The sequence below is a fragment of the Triturus cristatus genome, chromosome 3_2 (assembly GCF_964204655.1).
Source record: "Triturus cristatus chromosome 3_2, aTriCri1.1, whole genome shotgun sequence".
NCBI lineage: Eukaryota > Metazoa > Chordata > Amphibia > Caudata > Salamandridae > Triturus > Triturus cristatus.
Window position 1 is genome coordinate 679918210 of NC_140584.1, and position 13954 is coordinate 679932163.

Genomic DNA, 13954 nt, shown 5'->3' on the forward strand with positions numbered 1-13954 from the left:
AAATCACGTAAATACAGTCGCACTCCTTCTGGTGAGCAACAGATTACTGCTCCTAGTTCTTTTAATGTTTTTATACCGTGCAAGTTTTCCGGACATGATTTAGTAAGTAGTAAGTCTGTAGTATGTATCAGTGGACCAACTCCTAAGGAGACTGGTTCTAAAACCTCATTAACAATAGGTCTACCCGAAAATCCCAGGGATACACTCTTTGAGCCCGAGAGGGGTGCCCCGGGCACCTCGGAATGACTAATGGTAGTTCTACTAGCCCCAGTGTCAATCAAAAACTTTTTATTTTGTCCCAGTAACCGTGCATGTACATAGGGACCCGCTTGGTCCACAGGAACTGGAATGAGGGGCAGGTCGAATTCCCTCTCTGGGCAGCTTCATGAATATGCTTGGTATTCTGGATAGTTGTTTTGAGCGTGCTCATACATTTGTGTTGTAGCTCGGGCTGGTGCAGGTGCATGGACGGACGGTGGCGGCGGTGGAAACGTGTCTGATGTCTGATGTGTGTTACTGTCCTTGGGAGGATATTGACGAGGCTTTGTTTTACCTATCGCTATATTGTTTTTCAGCACTGCACACTCATTTACGAAGTGGCCTGGCTTCTTGCAATAATTACAAGTCCCACTATTTTGTTTCGTGCTATTCTTGTTCGTGCTTCCATTTGTGTTTGCCGGTGTCGATTGGGCCACCAGCATCTTCATCTTTGTGTCTTTCATGCGTCTCTTTTCTTGGTCATGTTCCTCTCTAATTCTGTTCTGGTGATACTGTAACATCTGTAACATTTGGGAAGGGCTGTTTGCTTGCAAAGTACTCTCAACCTTCAGTACTCTATACTTTACCTCAGGTATGGAATTTTCTACTAATTTGCTCACAAAAAGATGGGGATATGAATCACTACCGGGCTTAAGGCCACTGTTGATAGTAAAACATTTCTCAAACCTAGAATAAAAATCGCTAGTGTCCTCGTCTGGCTTCTGTTTACAAGCTGAAATAGCATCCCAGTCTTCTTTCTTGGTAATTAATAATCTTGGCAAAACTTGTACAAGGAGTTCAGGTAATTCTTTAGCTCGGGGACCCAGACCAACCCCCGGGCCTCTTGCATTTTCTTCTGTTTGCAACACATCCCAGCTAATCTTGCTCTCTCCCACCTCCCAGTCTTTTTCTTTAAGCTTCTCGTAAATACCAGCAGGCAAAAGTACTTTTAATAACTTTAGAACGTCCGCATATGTATATTCCCCTAAGCGGAGAATGTCTTTTAATTCCCTGTGAAAACCCCCCGGGTCTTTGTCATGGGAGGGCAACATCTTTTTCATTTCCAGTATCTCTAATTTTGACAGAGGGGTGTAGACATACACCCGTTGTAGTTCATTGTTTGCATCCTTTACAGGATGTACCTCTCGTAGGGGGTTCAGTTTGTCGTATGCCTGCCCCTTAACCTGGGGTGGAACGGGAAGCAGGGATCTAGTTACATATACTATATATTTGTGTCGCTGATCCAAGATGACATTAATCAGTTCAGTACCCAAGTTCATCCATCTGTCTAGTATTATGTCGTCCAGCAACCTATACAATATACCAGGACCAGAGTACTGACTTTCATATAACGTTATTAAATGTTGGACCATGTAAACACCAGCTAAGCGCTGTTCATTCGGTGGAAGGCTCAAAAACGTCTGTGCTACGACATCATTATTATATAAATCGTATTGGGATACCCACAGGGTGGCTGATCGTGCTAATTCAAGTTCGGTTGGGGTTAAGGGCTGTTCATTACCTAACCATTCATTCACCGCTTTGTCGGTGATTTGGAACAAATTTTCAAGGGAAAATCTCTTTTTTATAGCCGTTCCCTGTTTACGGTAATTCAGGCCTTTGGGTTTCTCGAATCGTCGGGCATGGCCCACGTATTGTATTTTATCTTGGTCCCCTGCTTCATCATCAGATGATAAAGCAGCTTTATCGTGCGGTCCTGCTTCGTGTGACGCTATTATTGCTTTTCGGATTTTGGTCAACATGTTGTCAGTCTGTCCTGATTTATCATGCTGACCGGCATCTATGCGATCACTCCAACCAGTATAACGATGGTCTACATCCCCGTTTCCTTTGTCTTTTTCTCTGATCAGACAATTAATTAGGAAGCGAAGGATGTAATTCTTAACAACCACTTTTCTATTTTGTATAGCATCTGCTATGCTCTCAGGACCTTCCCCTGTTCTTATGAATGTATACATTTTCTTTAGATGTTTATCCATATCTGGTAGTTTTTCCAGATCTGTGACTGCTCGTCTAAGCCGTAGTGAAAACACAAGCATCCTGCCCTTTCCTGGGTCTGGATCATATATACATTTGGGGATGTCTACTTTTACTGTCGACACCCCTCCTGACGCTGTCCCGGATCCCCCCTCCCCGCCGTCATCGAGCTCCTGGAGCTGTTCTGGCGTTGGGGGTGCAGGGAAAGATCCGTCCACGCAGGCTGGTGGGGATTCCTCTAGATAGGTGTCAATAAACCTGTCGGATGCTGTTTTTAATTTTCGGGGTACTGGCGGAGGCACTCTAATGGGTCTTTCTACTGGAGTCACTTTCGCTAGTTCCTCTGAAAGGACGGGGTAAATACCAGCAACGACAGTATTCATTTCTCTTTCAGTCTGCTCTCTTTTTACTCGTTCCCCTTCCTCCCGTAATTTCTTTTCTTTGGCTTTTTCAGATTCATCCTTACTTCTCTCTATTTTGTGGAACTCTTTTTCTGTTCTTCTATGTGACTCCTTACGCCACAACTCAATGGCATCCTTCTGAGCAGGTCTAGATTTTCTCTTCCATATTTCTTCCTCTACTTTCATAATGCTTTCCGCATCCCACGTTCCCGTGATAGGCCATCTATATTTTGTCTCTAAATCCTTCGTGTAATCTACCCATAGTTCTAAAAACAACACGGCATCTAAACCATGCTTACAGTACATGAAATGTCCAGGTGTGTCCCTAGGCGGAATGTTAACTGGTTCCTCTAGTACACCTTTTCTGGTACATATTTTACGTAGTTTCGAAAATAACGGCATGTTGGAATGTAGCCAAAAAACAAAAATCACAATAGCGCTGTAAAAACAAAAACTATAATAAAACAAACTTACATAAAACCTGACACATTCAAACCTAACTGAACCTGACTAGGACAATAACATTCATACAGGTATATCGGTGCACCTTGAATACTTTGAGATCTCTATTTCCTATAACTCTAGCTGCATGCACTTGAACATACAGGTCTCACAAGTGAGAACCCGTCTTGATTGCAACCCCCATGAGAAAACTCACCGGGAAGCGGAACTTGAACTTGAACTTGAAGTCAAAGGCCTCCGAAACTTGACGCTGCGCGGGGAATGGCGTATCTTAGGTGGATCTCCAGAAACCTCGGACACAGCTCTCTCGCAGGTGGGCTCTGGGTTAGGACAATCTGCGTTCCTCACCGCCTCGTATGGATGCCTGGTCGCAGTCCGTCTCCTTCGTTGGCCTGAGGGAGTTGGCGGGAAAAGCCGCGACGTACGTACTTGAAGTCCGTCACAGCTGTGGAAGGGGGCAAAACTGTACCTTCATCTCCGGCGTGTGGGGAAAGAGAATTGTCCCTGTTCGGGTGCCATTATGTCGTAAATAAAATATTACGCTCTCTGAATTTCAGAATATCAATAGGATCATGCATAAAGCAAGAGGCTGAGTCTGTGGTATCAGGTTCAAAAAGGGCTTTATTCCAATAACTCGAGTCATAGGGAGAATATTACCATCACCACAAGGGATCTGGAAGGGTCTCAAAAGTATTCTCAAAACATTATTCACAGAGTACAGTATATATACATCTCCATAATGTACGTAAGCGAAAAGAGCAAAAGAGAATGAGATAAGAGCATGTGGGCGTGTAAGAAGGTGTGAAGGTGGGCGTCCTAGTGGGCGTTTACTTGATGATAATGGGTATTTTGTCATAGGTGGGTGGATACCTGGAGGGGGTTGCATGATCTGCTGGAATTGTACTGGAACTTTGCCTTACTTGTGTTCAACTCGAGCATGACGTGGTGTAACTGACGTGGGGAAGCGTTGCTATGCAACCGGGAAGTCCGGAAGTGAGGCCTTCAGTGAGTGAGGCCTTCGGTGTCAGGACGACCAGCACATCTTGTTTTATCTGATATCTGATGTCTGGAGCAGGGACTGATTTGTGACATAGGTTGCCCATCACCAAGAGCCGATGTGGCATCTATTTCTTCATTTACTTCATTTACTGCAGAGGCCTTACATGGGGGCTATGGGCTTTTTTCTGACGTGAGCTTTGCAATCTCACAAACAGAGACAGTAAGGCTAGGCTTTCTCCTTTGCTGATGGGTTATGTTGATCCCTCCTTCTCCAGGCAGGAATGCGGCTCTGTAGGAGTAAGCAGATAACCGTGCTCAATACTGTCTCGGCACCTCTGACAGGGCCCCTTTGGCTGAGGCCCAAGTGTGCAAGGCCAAGGATACGCAGCTGCAGCTGAGGCCTGAAACCTCTTCTCGGGTCTGGCTGAGCCACAAAACACGGGTTTTTATGTGGTGCAGGAAAACATGATGAAAAACGTGTAGGCCTCGATACAGATTTGTCGTTTCTCTCATGGGAGACTGAATGATGGCAGGCCACGTTATAGTATAAGCATCATGATAGACAGGCCATGGAGAGGAAATGCATAGGTTACATGCATGTGCACATAAGCGTTGGGGGGGGCACATGGGGACACACATGCCTCATAATTTTTATTTTCCTCAATATGATCGTCTTTGTCCTTGTTTTCACAGTCTTGGTTCAGAACTTCCTGATCATCCGACTCTTCTCTGATATCAGATAAGATAACTCTCAGGATTTCCGAATCTTCTTCTTCAACCACTTCCGGTACAGTCACTCCTAGACCTCCTTGGCTGTCAGCTTCCTCTGATATATCAGGAAGTGCCACATACTTCCATTCCGGTGACTTATACTTCTGGTTTGGTTTCTTGATTCTCTTTTCTTTCTTCAAGTGTGCCTGATTAGAGTTTTCTGATTTCTCTTGACTAGACACTTCATTCACCTGTTCAGCTTTAGATGATTTTATTCTCGTCAGTCGGTATCTCAATCTTTTTATTTTATTGGGCCAAATTTCTTCCTTCGATGGTCGTTTCAATTTATTTCTCTTCTCACCTCGCTCTGCTTTCCAAGCTCTCTACCTCAAAACTCGTACCTCTTGGCCTTCTCCTTCACTTTCCTCTGATTCTGTATCGATGTGACTTTTAGCTTCTTTTGATTTCTCCTGCAGGACCTCACGTTCCTTATCTACAGTTCTCCCTCCTCGGGGGTCTTCCGCAAACAATCTTACCCTCACTCTCTGTATCTAATTCCTCACCTTCTAATTCTAGGACCTCAGGTGGAATTTCTCTTGTGCTTGCATGTGGTGCTTCTTTATCAAGAACCTCTTGGTCAGTTTCCTCAAGGTTTTCTTTTATCTTCCCGTGTAGCCCCACCTGTTCAGTGTCTGATTCGTAGCTAGTATCAGAAATTTCCAGTCGCCTCCTTATCGGTAAATGTTATGGCTCTATCACTTGGCTTGACTCCAATTCTCCTCTTCTTGGAGTTTGTCTCGTCCTTGTTTCTTCTGATTCCGATTCTAAACTCGTACCAAACTCTCCCAAATACTCTTCCCCAGGTCTATTTACAGGACTAGGGATTCGAAGAGTATGGCTAGCATGAATCCAATTCTTTACTCTGGCACACTTTACAGCAATCATCGTGGTAAGAATCACTTGACGTGGTTTTCCCCACCGTGGGACCAGGCAATTTCTCCTTCTATGCACTTTAATCCTTACCCAGTCTCCAGGACTTAAATCATGAGCTGGCTTCTTTTCAAGGGTGGTTGCATGCGATCCAACCTGATGAAACACAGAATGAACGGAATCAGCCAACCCCTTGCAATAATCCAACACGAAGTCATCAGATATAGGCAGTAGTTTGTTGACAGGAATGAAAACATGTCTCATCGCTCTACCCATAACAATTTCATGGGGGCTCAGGCCAGTATTCCTATCAGGAATCGATCTAATAGTCATGAGCACTAGAGGCAAGACATCAGGCCATTTTAAACCTGTGGCCAAACACATTTTTCCCAATCTGTTTTTAATGGTGCCATTCATTTGTTCCACTACTCCAGAAGCCTCTGGGCGATAGGCACAATGCAGTTTCTTTGGTACATTCAATGCTTCACAAATCAATTTTATGATTTCATTCTGAAAATGCTTTCCTCTATATGATTCAATCGTTACTGGAAAACCAAACCTAGGAATGAATTCTCTCAATAGGAGTTTCGCTACGGGTATGCTTCCACCCAACGTGAAAACAGACAAACAACCACTAGAACATATCTCATCATGGGGGCATTTCAATGAAATCAATCTGCATTCTGGTGAAAGGACCTCCCTCCTGTCCTATGGTTCCCAAACTCACCACTGTTTTCCTTCCTGGATTATACTGCTGACATATAAGACATCTTTGGCAAAGGCTTTCGGCCACAAGTCGGAACTTGGCATTATACCAGGTCTGTTTGAAAAGCCTAATCATGGCATCCCTACCCACATGTGCTTGCCCATGATACATCCGTTCCATGGTAGAGATCATGCTATCAGGCATTACTGGTCTTCCATCACGATAAACCCAAACTTTGTCTATCTCCCGGGGTGCACATCCTGATTTTATCCACTGTTTCCTTTCCTCTTCTCCTGCCTCTTCCTGTAACTGTCTCCCTTCCTCCCAGGTATTCACAGTGTTAGTAAAGAGTAAGGGACATGAGTTCATTTCCTTTTCCCTATTCCGTTTGACAGAGTTTTGGTTTCGTGCACAGTACTGCGCCATGTCATTGACACATAGTCAGTACCTTTCGAGTGGGCTGCGCATTTTACGACGGCAATTTGTTTAGGCAGCTGTATCGCTTCAAGCAACTTGCCAACCACTTCAGCATTCCTTATAGGAGTTCCACTTGACGTTAAGAACCCCCTTTGGGACAAATCTGCCCAAAATCATGCACCACTCCAAATCCATACTGACTATCAGTAATCACAGTGACTCGCAAATTCTTTCCCAACTTGCATGCTCTTGTTAATGCAAACAATTCAGCAACTTGAGCTGATCTCACTCCTTTCAGGCAAGACGCTTCCAATACAGCCGCTGCAGTACAGACCGCATATGCTGCACTCAAGATTCCTTCTTCCATTCTTAGACATGACCCATCCACGAACATTACATAATCACTTTCTTTCAGAGGCACATCTTTTATGTCGGGTCGGGGCTTAGTGCAAAAATCAAGCACTTCCAAACAATCATGATCCACGTCATCCTTCACTTCCACATTCACAGCGTCAGGCAGCAATGTTGAGGGATTTACATTAAGACACCTCACAAGGCTCACATTCGTACCAACCAGAATAACTTTCTCATATTTAGTCAGACGACTATGCGTCATGAATTGGGTGCGGCTCCTTGTTAAAAGGATTGCAACATCATGGGGTTCAAACACTCTTACAGGATACCCCATCATGATTCCTTCACTCTGCTTCAAACTCTTACAGGTAGCAGCCACTGCTTTCAAACAACCAGGCAACGCTACAGCTACAGGATCTAGTACAGCTGAAAAGTATGCAATTGGTCATCTCAGTTTTCCATGCTTTTATACTAACACAGAAAGAGCGCATCCATCTCTCTCACTGCAATAGAGCTCAAATTCCTTTTCATAATCAGGCATTCCCAGTGCTGGTGCCTCACACAAGCTGTCTCTCAATTGTCTAAATGCCTTCATTTCCTCTTTGTTCAGTTCAAGGGGGTCTTTCACATCACTCTTTGTCAGGCATACCAGAGGTTTTGCAATCAGCGAAAAGTTACTGATCCACTGACGGCAATATCCCACCATTCCAAGAAACATTCTCACCTCCCTTTGAGTCATTGGTGCTCTCATTCCATTGATTATTCTGATCCTGTCTGCAGTCACTTTCCTTAAGCCTTTCGCAATCTTATGACCCAAATATTGTACTTCTTTCTTACAAAATTGTAATTTCGATGGGGATACCTTAAGTCCCACATCCGCCAAATGATTCAACAATGCAACTGTGTCCACCACACATGCCTCTCGCGTCTTCGATGCCACCAATAGGTCATCGATGTACTGCACTAGCGCTGAACTCTCGGGCATTTTTAAATCTTCCAAAGATTTCTTTAATATCTGATTGAATATAGATGGACTTTCCGTATACCCCTGTGGCATTCGGCACCATGCCAAAGTACTTTCGCTGAACCGGCACACAAAAATCTGTTGGCTGTCAGGGTGCAATGGGATAGAAAAGAAAGCATGACACAAGTCAATGACTGTGTACCATTCTGCATCGTGAGGAATCTGATATAAGATCACTGAAGGATTTGGTACAATGGGACAACAAAGAACAACAATTTTATTCACTTTTCTCAAATCTTGCACTATCCTGAAAGTTCCGTTAGGCTTCTTCAAACCCATGATTGGTGGATTACACGGACTACTCATTATTTCTCACAAAATTCCCTGTTCAATCATTTTATCTATTACAGGAGTCACTCCTGCAATTATTTCTGGTGTCAACTTATACTGAGGAATGTTCGGGTAGCTCACTCCTTCCTTTACTATTATTTTTACGGGGTCTACTTTTTTCATTAATCCAATATCTTCTCCCGTGAAATCTCACACCTCAGGTTTCACTGTTTTCTTTAATTCTTGAGGCAGTTCTTCTGGGTCAAATACAGCAAATGCCTCGGTAATTTCGGGTTCCAGATTAGCCATAGTCATTCTATGCAGTACATCCTCATCAGGAGTTTCAAAAGCTATGCCATCAGGGGTACAGAAAATCGTACAGTTCATCTTACACAACAAATCTCTCTCTAACAAATTCACTGGGCTAGTATCGCACACAACAAAACGATGCATATCGATAAATTTCCCTATTTTGACTTTTACAGGTTCAGTAAGCTAAGTTTTTATCTGTCTATTCGAGACTCCAACTACTTGGATTGAGTCACCCGAGAGAGGAAGATTTCTATGTCAGCTGATCCAACAGTTGAATGAGTAGCACCAGTATCTACCAGGAAAGTAATATTTTCATCATTTACTTTTCCATCCACAAAGGGTCCTGTCTGGTCTACTTCTAGAATTGCGCCAAGTACGCACTCCCCTTCCTCTTCTAGGCACCATCAATAATTTTCTTCTGACTCACTCTCATCGCGCTGCAGCCAATACTGCGAAACAGCACTAGCGCGTGGTAGTTTTGTTACCTGTTCCTCGGTGTAGAATCCTGTCTCATTATTGTATCTCTGAGGATTTACGCTCTGTGGAAAGGTGGCATTGGCACCTGACATTGTTGGGCAACAACCTGCTGCTGTCGCGGCGGTTGACAACTCACCTCATTCTGCACCTGTGGATTCAATGATGCATTATCGCCATTAGCATTCGGGGGCAATTTACACTCGGCTTTCCAATGTCCTAACTTTCCGCAATTACCACACAGCCATTTCTTTTTTGCTTCCTCTAAGCTAATTTGTCCCTTTCCCTTTCCAATATGAGGTTTTTGTCTCACTTGGCCCATGCCATTTGCCTCTTCAATTAGCTGAGCTTCTTGTCTCTCCGCTACTTTAACCTGAGCCCACATAACCTTCTCTTTCAGCTTGCGTTGTTTTGCCTCGATTTCATCACTAAAATATTTTGCATGTCTCAATACTTCATCTGTCTTTTTATTTTGCCAATCCACTGTATGCTGTTTAATCATTTCGCTTACTTCAGGCCTTAAACCAGAGGTCTTCAAACTTTTGTTGGTTGAGCCCCCCCCCCGCCCAATTCTTTTTAGCTGTTGGGCCCCCCCAACACCTGACAGAAATTTCTGGAATCTGGTACACTACATAATTGACCGCCGCGCGCATATCCTGGGCCATATCCAGCAAATAATGTTCGACATAATAAGAGTGTTTAGTAAAGTGCAGGTTTGTGAGTGGGTGTGCTGAAATGACAGATTATTACATAGCTCAAACCACCATTTTCCTAGATAAAATGTGCGCAAATGGTTTTTACTAGGATGCGTTGTTTTACACATGACATTGATTGATAACACCACCAACATAAATGTGACGGGTATGCCTGTTTTTTGCCACAAACGGTCAATCTGTGGATGGATTTTTGCTACTGCCATCCTCAGATAGTGCTCTACATCCAGGGGCAGATTTACAAGGAAGTGCCGCAGCGTGGCACTGCAAGCCCTTTGGCTGCGCCACGCTGCGGCACTTCCGAAGCACAGGGATGTGACATATTTACAAGAATATGACGCATCTCTGTGCTTCCCCCTGCGCTGGCGCACAAACTGTAGCCATGCGCTGGCGTAGGCATCCTTGCACCATGGTGCAAGGATGCCTGCGTCGTGAGGAGATTGTTTTTGTGCAGGAAGGGGCACCTTCCTGCACATAAACAATCACTACAGGCATTTCCCTCTTTCAATGCATGCTGTAGAATGCAGCACGCATTGAAAGAGGGAAAAACGAGGAGAAATGAAAACATTTCTCCTCGTTGCACCTCGCTAAGCCACCTCTAGGGTGGCGTATCATTCAGACACATTCCCAGATTTACGATTCCTCATAAATCTGGAGATGTGTCTTGTTCCATGGGTGCTGCGTGGGAACACCCACAGCAATACTCATGGAACAACTCTTCAACACAAAGTGCTGCGTTTGAAGGGGCCGTATTTACAAGGATGGGAAAAGTCACGCAGGGTGGCCTTTCCCGTCCTTGTAAATATGCAGGCGCCCCCTGCGCCACCAGTACGTCACGAAAAGTGACGTACTGGTGGTGCAGGGCGCTTGTAAATCTGCCCCCTAGTCTTTAATACAGCAAGTGCTGAGAACCCAATCTCACATAAATAGGACGAGCTGAAAGGCAAGAGAGTTTTGATAGCAGTTTCTCTCAAAGCTGAATATTCTGCAGACATTTTCAGGGACTGTAAGGGAGACAGTGTTGTCAGATTTTTCGAGCACTCCCTAGCTCAGGGCTGGTACACGAGAAACAAATCTTCTCTAGAAATCATTAACAACTGTTTTAGGCAGCATTATAATGGGATAATTGCCCACCAACCTGTTATGGACCCGAAGACAAAGTTGAAAGTCCACAGAGAGGGCGTTGAACGAACACCTAATTGAGAATTCCTTAGTAGTACGAAAAGTTGCTTGTCTGAAGCAGTTGGGGTTAAGGACACGTCGGGCTTATGTTTAAAAAAAAAATAGAACTAATAATAAATGAATGATGGTGTCTATTTTACTTCAGAGCAATGTTGTCTGACAGACTTTGTGGTGGCAGGGACATGTTAAGGACTTTGTGTGCCCTGGGCCAAAACTATTTTGGGGGTCCCTGTTCAGTACAGCTTTGAGTCTAAATGATTTACTTTCAGCTCTGCCATACCCTCTTTAGCCAGGCTACACCGGTGCACAGGCACTTTGGTTGAAAAAAGCGTTTACATCTAATATTCATAGATAGTGATGTGTGTTTTCACTGTTGTAACAAAGCAGCAGCCCACTAATTTTACAGCGGATAATATCTGTGATATCCTCCAGTTTCTCATATGTGAGGACCCCCCTTGGATCTAAAATAAACTTTTTTATGGTTGTTGCTTGAAACAAACACATTTCTCTGCACATAGTAATAGACTCCTTACATCAATAATATTAAAAAGAAATGAAACAAAACGGTATTTACAAGAATCTGTTTAGGAATTATTCCAGGCCATCAGGGCAAAAACAGAGCTGTCTATCAAGGGCCCCCCTGGAAGGCTGGATTGCAGTGCATGTAAATAAGTCCTTTTGTAATATAGGATGACATGCCCATACTCGTGTACAGGGGCGCAACTAGACCCGAACTTCGGGTGGGGGCTAACACTCCCAGCCAGGGCTGGCCCAAGCACTTGTTGCACACAGTGCAACAGTCTTTTTTGGTGCCCCTGTTCCAGCGCAGAGTGCAAAATCCCTCCCTACTGCTACGGACCAAAAGGATCTCACACACACACATACACTATCTATACATTCGCTGGTGGGGCCCATAACACCAACGCACACTTACCATTAGTCCGTGCGGGAGGGGATTCTATCTTTCTAAGCGCTGGATAATGAGGGAGGGAGATACCTCTTTACCCTAATGAGCAACACACCTACAAACCCTTCTGGTACTCATTAGGCCCTATATTCCACATTTGGTATTATCCTCCCTAAACCGGGACGGATCTGTTAGTTGGAGGTTTTAGTGAAACCCTAATTCTCTAATTAACCTTTTCATTAACACATTTCAATGAATAAACAACCCGACTCATTTCTGTAGATGTTCAAATCCAAATTTATATTAAAATTGTAGTTTAAATCATTCATTTGATCAAGTTGCCATTCATATTTACCTATTCTGGCTAAAGTCGTCCTCTATGTCAAATCTGGCAGTCTCGCAAATCTATGCCCATCAATTTAGCAGGTTAAGTTCATCAGGAATTTGGGCATTGTTTCAGTCCATCAGAGATTTGGGCAAACAGCTGTCCTGCAGTGTCACCGTCCTCTCCGTCAGCATATCATCAGGAAATCGAAAAGCGTGCGATGTCAAATCTCTAATCACCTCTCTATTCTACCATAATTTATAGTAAAAATCACATTCCAAAAGTATCGAATAGTATTTTAGAATGTCTCTGATTGGTCCGTTAAATTTGTTCAACAGGGTTCCCATGCGCTAAATGTCTCTTTAGATGTAGTTCATAATTTCCTGGTCAAAAAGTATCTTTTATTGTTTCTTTCGGGCATCTGGCTGGCAGCCCAGAGTGTCCTTGAGGGGCACAGTTGAGTTAGGGTCGCGTAGAGGCCACTGTTGCTAGCGGCGACGCATGCGCACTTCACCCAAGCCTTGTTCAGCATTGGCAGTCTGGTTAGGCACCAAAGTCAGCCATCTTTAGGCAGGCCGTAATGGACAACTTAAGCAAAGAGACACAAAAACGTAATTAATACATAGAAATGACTAATTAAATGTTATTCCCTCGCTAATACCCATATGTGTGTGTAATTATCTAGCAAAAACAACACTCATTGCGGGTTATACTTACAAAATAAAGCACAAATCACAATTACATCACTAAAGCAACATATATCATGCTACATTCTATTTATCTATCATTAGTATGCGTACGGAATTTAGTTCACGTAATTAATTAGGCCATGCAGATGCAAATCCCACGTGTATTTTGGTCATTAATAAGGTTGATTAGTCTTTTCCATATCACTCCAAACCATTAGTACGATTATAATTAATTAATTAATCTATTTAATAAAACGACATGCAAAATGGGGTGGGTATACAAAATTTTGTATAACCCGCTCCAGAAATCCCAAAAATGTTTTCTTGCTCTTAATCATAATTCAGTTTCACCCGTTTCTTCTCTTTTTGCAGTTTTATACATACTCTCCTTCCATTCTTCTAATGTTATCTCTTCCAAATCTCTATCTTGTTTCTTATCTTTTCTTTTTTTCTTTTCACTTTTTATTCTTTTCTTATTTTTCTTGTTTCTACAGCAGATACAACATAATCTTATCATTAAAACTATGCAGATTACACATGTTAATGGAAACAATATTTTACCTATAAGAGTACTACCTATTTTCACTAAGAAATTCTTAATAGCAGCTATTTTCTTACCAATTCTATCCCAAACACCTTCAACCTCCAGTGGTGCAAGTTCATCATGCAATTCAGTAATATTCTTAATATAAGTTTTCAAATCTTTGCTTTCATCAGGAATGTAAGTACAACAATGTTGCACTTTCAGCATTCCACAGACTCCACCCTCTTTTGCTAATAAAATATCAAGGGCAAGTCGATTTTGCATTACCATAGCACGCA